Below are 8,691 nucleotides of genomic sequence, written 5' to 3'. Positions count from 1 at the left end.
GGGCTTTGTTCATCATGATTTCTTCCTTTTATAGACGTTGGAGGTAACTTCCTGCTTCTTTCCACTAATCCACGTTCTCCACCACATTGAGTAACCGCTCCATTTTGACTTCCACGATGAAATTGATTAATGGCGCTTTCTCACTTTCCTGCATTCTAATTGGCTCAAAAATACACGTTAAAATATTAACTGGCCTTCTGATGTCCCTTTGATTTACCTCAGGTTCCCTCTAAGGTTCACCTTAGAAAATTGGTTTCCCCTAAGGTTCACTCTTAAAAATCTACTTAGACGTAAGTTAGGCCGATTAATATATTAAAAATATATTAGTGCCAAAAAGTTTAATTATGGTGCAAACACATACACGTAATTATTTTTATCGAAAAAATCCTAATTTTATTTTACACATGTCGCATATACGATAAATAGAATAAGGATTTCAATAAAGGGTACTTTGTATTTATGAATTCGAGTGACATTTTCACGTCGATTCGAATTAGTTTGATTAATTTTATTGATGCGAGATGACATCTCGAATTGATTTATTTTAATTTGGAACTACGTGTGTAACATACACGTAATCATATTTATTGAGTAATGTTAATTTTACGTACATCACATGTACATTGAGAAATTAAGATAAATGATAAAGGTGTTAAATTAAGAGAAAATAAAGGACCTAATTAAAACAGATTGAAATGATTTGGGGTCAAATGAAAATTTAAATAGAATAAAGGAGGGTAATTGTGATATGGAAGGGCTTAATTGAACTTTATTTAAACAATTATGGTTTAATTAGGATATGAAGGGGACTTAATTGAGCGAAACAATATAGACAGGGTTAGTTTTAAAACATTGATAAAATACGAGCAGTCAAATTGAAAATACCGACTATATTTTTGGATTTTAGGGTTTTACCTCACATTTGTTCCAGCAGCCACCCTTCACCTTCTTCCTTTTCTCTCTTCTTTCCCACAGAGATTAGAGCTTGAGCTCTCACCCTCCATGGTTGGACCCATGGCAGCCACATCTTCTTCCTCGACGATGACGATGATGACTGCACTCACTTCAGGATTGTGGTTCTTCCTTCTTCGATTTTCTTCTCGTCTCCTCCTTTTATGACAATGACGGGGACGTGATGGAGTAGCCGGAGACATCTTCCTCCACCGACTCGAGTTTGATTCCAGTAAGGTCTCTTAGTTCCTTATGGTATTTGCCTTTTATTTTTCTGCTTGGCTCCTCTTTGCGCATCTGATCTATTTTTCTGTATTTGATTCTCCCAACCTTCATTTTGGGTCTCATCTTGGTTTTCCTTTTCATTTGGTTTTTCTTTTACTCGGAACTTTTACCTTTTATATTCTTCTTGATTTCTTATTCTCAGATCTGATCTTGATGTCTTATTTTTCTTCAGATCTCGATGGTTTTTCAGTGAATGAAAGACAATGAGCGGTGGTTCCTTCTCCGATTAGAGTGATTTCCGATGAAATTTATGAAGAAGAGGTGATGCTTATTATATTATAGGTTAAACTAATTGACAATGTATGTTTTTATTTAATATTCAGAAACTTTAATTAGAGTTGGAATTACAGTTTGGAAGTATAAATATTGTGATGTCTTATGTAATTAGAACCTGGTGTATTTAAGTTTGCAAACTGAAGTATTTTATAAGTTGATTATCTAATTTTGTTTTGGTTCCAAGACTAGGTGAAAACACTAAGCAATTTGTAGAATGTACTTAAAACACTATCTTTCTTTCAATGTCAACAAATATCATGAACTGATTATATGTTGTGCCAATATCCACTATCAATTCATATCTTCATGTTGATTATTGGTATTTATTTTCTTGTTAACTTTAAGAAATGAAAAGAAAGCATTATCACTTAACCGTTGGATGTTTTTTAGCAATTACATGGTCATGCATTTTATTTATAATTTCCATTTATGATTTTGTTTCTCAAATCAATTAATTGTATTCTCTCTTACTTTGTTAAACTTGAGGTGAATCTTTGTGTTTTATAATTAATATGTGGTCAGCCATTGGTGAGAAGATCTTGGGTCTTTGTCGAGTCTGACAAGGTTAATTTTAACAGTTTGTGGTTATGATTCAAATATAGTAAACCATTGATGAATTAGAAAGCCATTATCGCATGACTTGATAATATAGTCTGATGGTGTATTCAGTTTGTGTTTGCAGAGCTAAGTCTTGGTTTGTGGGATCTTGATAAATACCAATAATTCCAGAATTATTTCTGCCCAAGCTGCTCAACCTAATCGTGTGGAGAATTGAGGTGATTGGAGAACTCATTGGCGGCTTCATTCACACCAAAAATTGGCAATAACATGTAAGTATTTTATTTCATTCAATATAAATTAACTTATTAGCTTTACTATCAATTTTCTTGTAGCATTAAAAACTTTCATCACCTATAAGGCTATTAATTAAACTTTACTAATTTATTTTTCTAATTTACATGAATGGGAGACATTGAAAATTATCATGTAGTTTGTTTGTATTAGAAATGGGACTAAACACAAGAGGCTATTATAACTTGGTCCAAAAAAACCTTTTTGGCTCCCTGAACCTTAAAGATATCTCATTAGACTCCAGCGCTTACTTAATGCTACATGATTAACCCATCTTACTATATGGCAGTCTAAGTGGAGACTCAAGATTGTTCTACGTAGTAACCTTAGCTTTCTACTGTTCTCTAAAGTTGCTTCAGTTTCCAGTAGCAACTTGGCTTTATTGTATTTTTTTAAAAGAACTTGGCTTTATTGTATCAATTTAACATATATAGTTGCATAAATATTCCAATTTTTTTTTGGTTCAAATTATTGGTTTGTAGGAAAGGGACCAACTAAAGTTGCTTGCCATTACTAATATTCATGCATTGCTTCCAGAATTAAATTTTCATGCATTGCTTGTATTCAGCTAGAAATTTGATATTAAATGTTGTGTATGTTTTTTTGTTATAGAAAATTTGATTGAATGATAACCAAGTTGGATAATTATTTGGTCCGAACCGTATATTTCCTACATATTATAATCTGAAATTTGCGTGTCTTAGTATTTGGTCCGAACCGTATATTTCTTTTTTTCCTTTTTCAGGTTGGAACATAGGTTTGTCGAGCATAATTCATGTAATGTAAATTTTCATTCTAATCTCATTAACTATCGTAATTGGTGTGCCATTTTAATATATATTCATGCTTTTGAATTTGAAATATAAATTATAATTCTAATCAAAATATTGTTCCTTATCAATTTTGACAGGTTTTTTGGTTAACTGTTGCGGACATCGGACATCGTATTTTGTAATTGACTTGTTTCAAATATGATATTTTGTAATTATCGCTTTTTTGTACATTTTGTAAAATTATATCCATTTTTTGTAATTAATATAATTCCAAACATTTATCTATACTATATATAATTACGGAAGCAGAGAGAAATGAGAAGAAGTGTTTTAGAGGTCTTTTTGATGAGTTGTCAACGTAGTAAAAAATCAGATTAAAAATATTTAATTAATTAAAATAAATATTTAATTAATTAAAAATAACAAATTTATATTTATAATATATTAAATAATTACTAGCCTATTAATTAAAATAATAAAAGAAAGCAAGAGTTACGGGAAGATGAAAAAACACAAAGCAAAGGAAATCCAAAAGTCACAAATAAACTTCTATATAAAGCATGATAGATAGTATTCCACCATTATATTCATTGGTAACGATAGATAGTATTATATTTCTGAAGGTAAATATTCGATTTTTTTTTTCATATGTTGTAGTTATTTTGTTCTCAATTATGTTGTTTTATTTTTATTAAACAATAGTTGTTATAGTTTCATCTTTCAGATTCATTTCTGTTGTTACCAAGGTTCTATACCTCTCGCTATCTTATCCATGTTTTCTTTTTTATTTGTTTTTTTTTCCAAACTGATAGCTTCAATTGAAGAAATCCGACAGAAATAGAAGATGCATGAACAACTAAAACCGGAAAACACAAAAGTGTTAAAAATTATAAGAAATTCTTATGTTTCTCAAGGTAATTATTCGATGTTGCTTCCATTTTAACATAGAGTGTAATTTTTTTGTATCGTAGATATAATATTTAATTTTAATTGTAGTTTAATTCAATTTTTGTTTAACCTATATTGTAATTATTTTGTATCGTAAATATAATATTTAATTTTAATTATAGTTTAATTCAATTTTTGGTTTTTTATTATATTCTCATATATTTCTTAATTAATCTGCTATTTTATTATTATTGTTTCACAGAATATTTGGAATATGAAAATGTATTAAAATTCCTAAAAAGTACAAATCATTGAATTTTGTAAAAATAAATAAATCATTCATCTTTAATTAAAATTCTATAAAAAAAGTAGACAATTATTTTTAAAGTTAATTTAATTTGAATTATCATTAAAAAATATATATTAATTTCAAATATACATAATATAAATTTTTTTCATAGCATGATATAAAATTATTTAAATGTAAATATGTCAATTTATTTATTTATCTAAATTATATAAAAGTTTCATACCCCGTGCATCGCACGGGTTTTCGACTAGTTATTAATAATATGAGATGATTACTTTTATTCTTCTCACTTTGTTCACATTTATATTAACTTTTTTTCATTCTTAATATTTAGTAATAAATATTTAAGTAAATTAATTAATAAAAAATAAATATAATAGTGGGGAATTTAAAATCCCCACAAAATAAAATCACCAAAAGTGGGAAAAGTTTCCCCACAAATATTAGTTATATTTGTGGAGATTTTTTATCCCCACAAAATTGTAAGAGGTATAGTGGGGAAATTATCCCCACAAAACATTGTAAATACAGCTACAAAGCCATAAAATTTAAGGCGAATTTGTATATAATAGTGACGCTTAGATTCGCCATAAATACATATTGTGGCGAAATATAGATTCGCCACAAAAAAAAATTGTTTTCTGGTGAAAGCTTATTTCGCCACAATATAATATCGAATTGTGGCAAAACTGAAATTCGCCATAAAGACCTACTGTGGCGCCTATAGGATGGCGAACTGAGGACGAACTTCGATATTGCCACTAAGGATTTTTGTGGCGAAACAATAGCATTTAGTGGCGAATTATTTCCCCACAAAACGCACGATTTCTTGTAGTGTATAGTCCTTTTTGTATTCAACCAGCCAAAGCATTCGTTAGAGACACGTGGATGACATGTCATCAAAATATCTCGAGATGGACAATTACATTCCATGTGGTGAGATTTCGATTAACATGGCATCTCCGGGGAATATGTTTGTTGGTTTTGGGATAAAAGTACAATGAGCGAAACCAAAATTAAAAGGGGATGGGTTTAGTTTCAGTTCTAATAACCTGCAAGCCTTCTTAAACAATTAGTAGTATCAACTTTCAAGCTCTGATGAAGTATAATTGTAACAGAAAATTGGAGTTGATATCGAGAAATTTTACCGTACTCCAGGAGTAATACTCCTGACAAATAAAAACGTTTTAAATACCACTACATGGACATGATTAATGGAAAGAAAAACTATATACACATGTGTCCTGAATTAATTAGTTGGGAGTATTACTCCAGGAGCACCCTAAAAATCTGTTTTCAAACTGCTATAAATTAGGGACATTAATTGAAAATTACCTCTGCAAAAATTTCTCTGGCTTGTCACAAGAAACAGTAGAAACCGAATAGCATCACAACTCAATTTTGTAACAACACCAGAATAGATAGCATACATAGTTCATTACTTATTATTCCAAATACCAAAACTGATTATTCTAAATGCGGAATGGAAACGAAAACCAAAACCAAAACCGGACAGGTATTATCTAATGTTAGCATGGACAGATGAACCTAAATTACTGAAAAAACAACACTCTATATTCATGACTAGCATCCATTGCTACCGAACTTTAAATTCAGCTTGTGAATGTCGATATACCCACCTGGAAGAAGGTGCTAGATTACTGGGGGCTGATCCTCAGAAGAAGGTATAGAGTTATCTTCTGATGAGTTGACAATTTTGAGTCTCTCCACCTTCCACCTCTTTGCCAAATCTTCTTCTGTTTTAAACTTCGAGAAATACAAAGAGGAGTCTTTCAGCATTTCTTGCCAATTCCCCTGCACGAATTTGCGAACACCAACCCATAGAGAATCAAGCTCTTGCTCTATCCAAAAACTCGTTGAACGAGTTGAAACATCAGCAACTTGAGAACAAATTCGGCATTGCCAAGTACCAGGAGGAACCAACTTCCAAGAAAAAAAATACATGACCAATATCAGAATCTTCATGTAAATAACAGACAATTTATATTAGATAGAACATAAAATTCACATACATCAAGTGACACGGATTGAAAGCGATAAATGAAGGTTTTAATCGTAAACCAATAAAGAGGTTCTTCTCTAGCTAAACTAGAAGGAGTGAATCCCAATAAACAAGGTATAAACCTTAGGTTCTCAAAGAGAATGATTTTGATTGATAAAAAGTTGGTTCATCCTTACAAAATGAGGGCTTAAATACATCCTCCTAATGATAATAAAAGACAAGGACTATCCCTACTAGGGTTTCAATAAGGCTATCCATAAAAGGGTAAAATAGGTGATTCGCCCCGACAATCAGTACAATGGTACAGGTACGGATTGTTAGGGTTGTTGGTGAATTACTTCGGGAGGAAGTAAACCTAGAGATCCACCTAGGGTAGATGTTGATACGCCTCTTTGTGTACTCCTAGATCCGCCCCACTCGTATGTCTTGGGGATCCGCCCTCCTCGGTATAACCTCCGTGGGTTTGATGTCTGAGGATCCGCCAGAGCACGCATGATCGGTGCTGCCAGTTAGGATGTTCGCATCATTCTCTCCTTCTTTAAAAGATCTCGGCACTGATTCGTCTTTGTTGAACTCCAAAGGACCATCTGACTTCCACGGGCTAACGTCACGGATGTTGAACGCTGGTGACATTTTACCGAGCCAATTTGGCAATGCTATATGATAGGCATTGGCATTGATCTTCTTGGTGACCTTATATGGCCCGTATTTCCTAGGCCGAAGCTTGCTGCTTGTGGCGTTGGCGAGTCTCTCTTTTCCCAAATATACCATAACCTCATCCCCAACTTCAAACTGTAGGTCCCTACGGTGCTCATCCGCCTTAGCCTTTAATTTCTGATTTCTCTCCTCAAGAGTCTCTCTCACCTCTTGGTGCATCTGTACATAATCCTTAGCCAGCTAGCTGGCAGTCACGTTTCCTTTAGGAAGATGGGCTATATCAAGGACGTGATTTGGGGTCTTTGTGTATACTACCTCAAATGGGGATCTTCCGGTTCCCGAATGTACAGAGCCGTTGTAGGCGAACTCAGCTTGGGCTAAAACCACATCCCACATCCTGGGCTTATCCTTACACTTGGTGCATAGTAAGTTTCCTAAAGTTCTATTGACCGCCTCGGTCTGTCCGTCTATTTGAGGATGGGCGGTGGTACTAAACTTCAGAGACGTATCAAACAGAGCCCACAACGTTCGCCAGAAGTGACTGAGGAACTTCGTATCACGATCTGAAACAATGCTCTTAGGTACGCCATGTAACCTGACAATCTCTTTGAAGAATAGCTTAGCAGTCGCTGAGGCATCATTAGTTTTACGACAAGGTATGAAGTGGGCCATCTTTGAGAACCGATCAACCACGACAAAGATGGAATCCATGCCTCTCTGAGTTCTGGGCAACCCTAGGACAAAGTCCATGGACAAATCCTCCCATATGGTCTCTGGCACATGCAAAGGTAGTTGCAAGCCAGCATTTGTAGTGCGTCCCTTGGCGGTCTGGCAAATATAGCATCGTTCTACTAAGTAGGCAACATCTCTTCTCATCTTAGGCCAGAAATAACGAGAACTCACTGCTTCAAATGTCTTGTCTCGCCCAAAATGTCCTCCAAGGGATCCGCCATGTAGATCACGAATAACCTTCTCGCGGATGGAAGTGCAGGGTAAGGAAAGTTGGTTGCCCCTCATGAGATACTCATCCATCAGGTGATACGCCCCATCCCCATGCTGATGCTGACACTTTTCCCAGATACTTCCAAAATCAGGATCCGCCAAGTATTCTCCTCGGATGTGTTCAAAACAATCGGTCTCTAGGTTTACTGTCTTGATTAGTGACACCCTTCGACTCAAGGCGGACCACCGGGCATGCATGGAGCTTCAAAGTTGCCTCTGACTTCCCAAGTACTTGAGAGCTTGATGGTCAGTGTAGAGGATGAATTCTTTTCCCACCAAGTAATGCTCCCACACTTTCAACTCCCTTACTACAGCATAAAATTCTTGATCATACGTTACCCACTTTTGCCATGCCTCACAGAGCTTCTCACTGAAATATGCAATGGGCCTCTTTTATTGCATCAAGACACCACCAATCCCAACTCCACTGGCATCACACTCAACTTCGAACAGTTTATCAAAATTGGGATACGCCAGCACTGGCGCTGTACTCAGCTTTTCCTTGATCAGGGCGAAGCTCTTCTCTTGGGCATCCGCCCACTCGACCCCCTTTCCCTTCTTCAAACATTCTGTCAATGGGGCCACTATGGCACTGAAGTTCTTGATGAATCGGCGATAAAATGTTGCTAGCCCATGAAAACTTCTGATATCCCCCACATTCCTCGGAGTGGGCC

The 8,691-nt window shown here is 34.7% G+C and overlaps 1 long non-coding RNA gene across 5 annotated transcripts; it reads left to right on the top strand.

The window, feature by feature from the left end:
• The first annotated feature begins 937 nt into the window (after positions 1-937).
• Positions 938-3,476, top strand: LOC136220655 (uncharacterized). 5 transcript variants are annotated; one of them, XR_010684659.1, is made up of 5 exons: positions 938-1,183; positions 1,409-1,497; positions 2,195-2,342; positions 3,110-3,141; positions 3,275-3,476. It is a non-coding gene; the product is annotated as an uncharacterized lncRNA (long non-coding RNA). The 5 variants fall into 5 exon arrangements; XR_010684661.1 differs by having other exon boundaries at positions 3,110-3,146; XR_010684654.1 differs by lacking the exon at positions 3,110-3,141.
• The last annotated feature ends 5,215 nt before the right edge of the window (positions 3,477-8,691 follow it).

This window comes from Euphorbia lathyris, chromosome 1 (assembly GCF_963576675.1).
Source record: "Euphorbia lathyris chromosome 1, ddEupLath1.1, whole genome shotgun sequence".
Classification (NCBI taxonomy): domain Eukaryota; kingdom Viridiplantae; phylum Streptophyta; class Magnoliopsida; order Malpighiales; family Euphorbiaceae; genus Euphorbia; species Euphorbia lathyris.
Note: the sequence above shows the minus strand (reverse complement) of the source record. Positions and strands in the feature narration are given on the sequence as shown.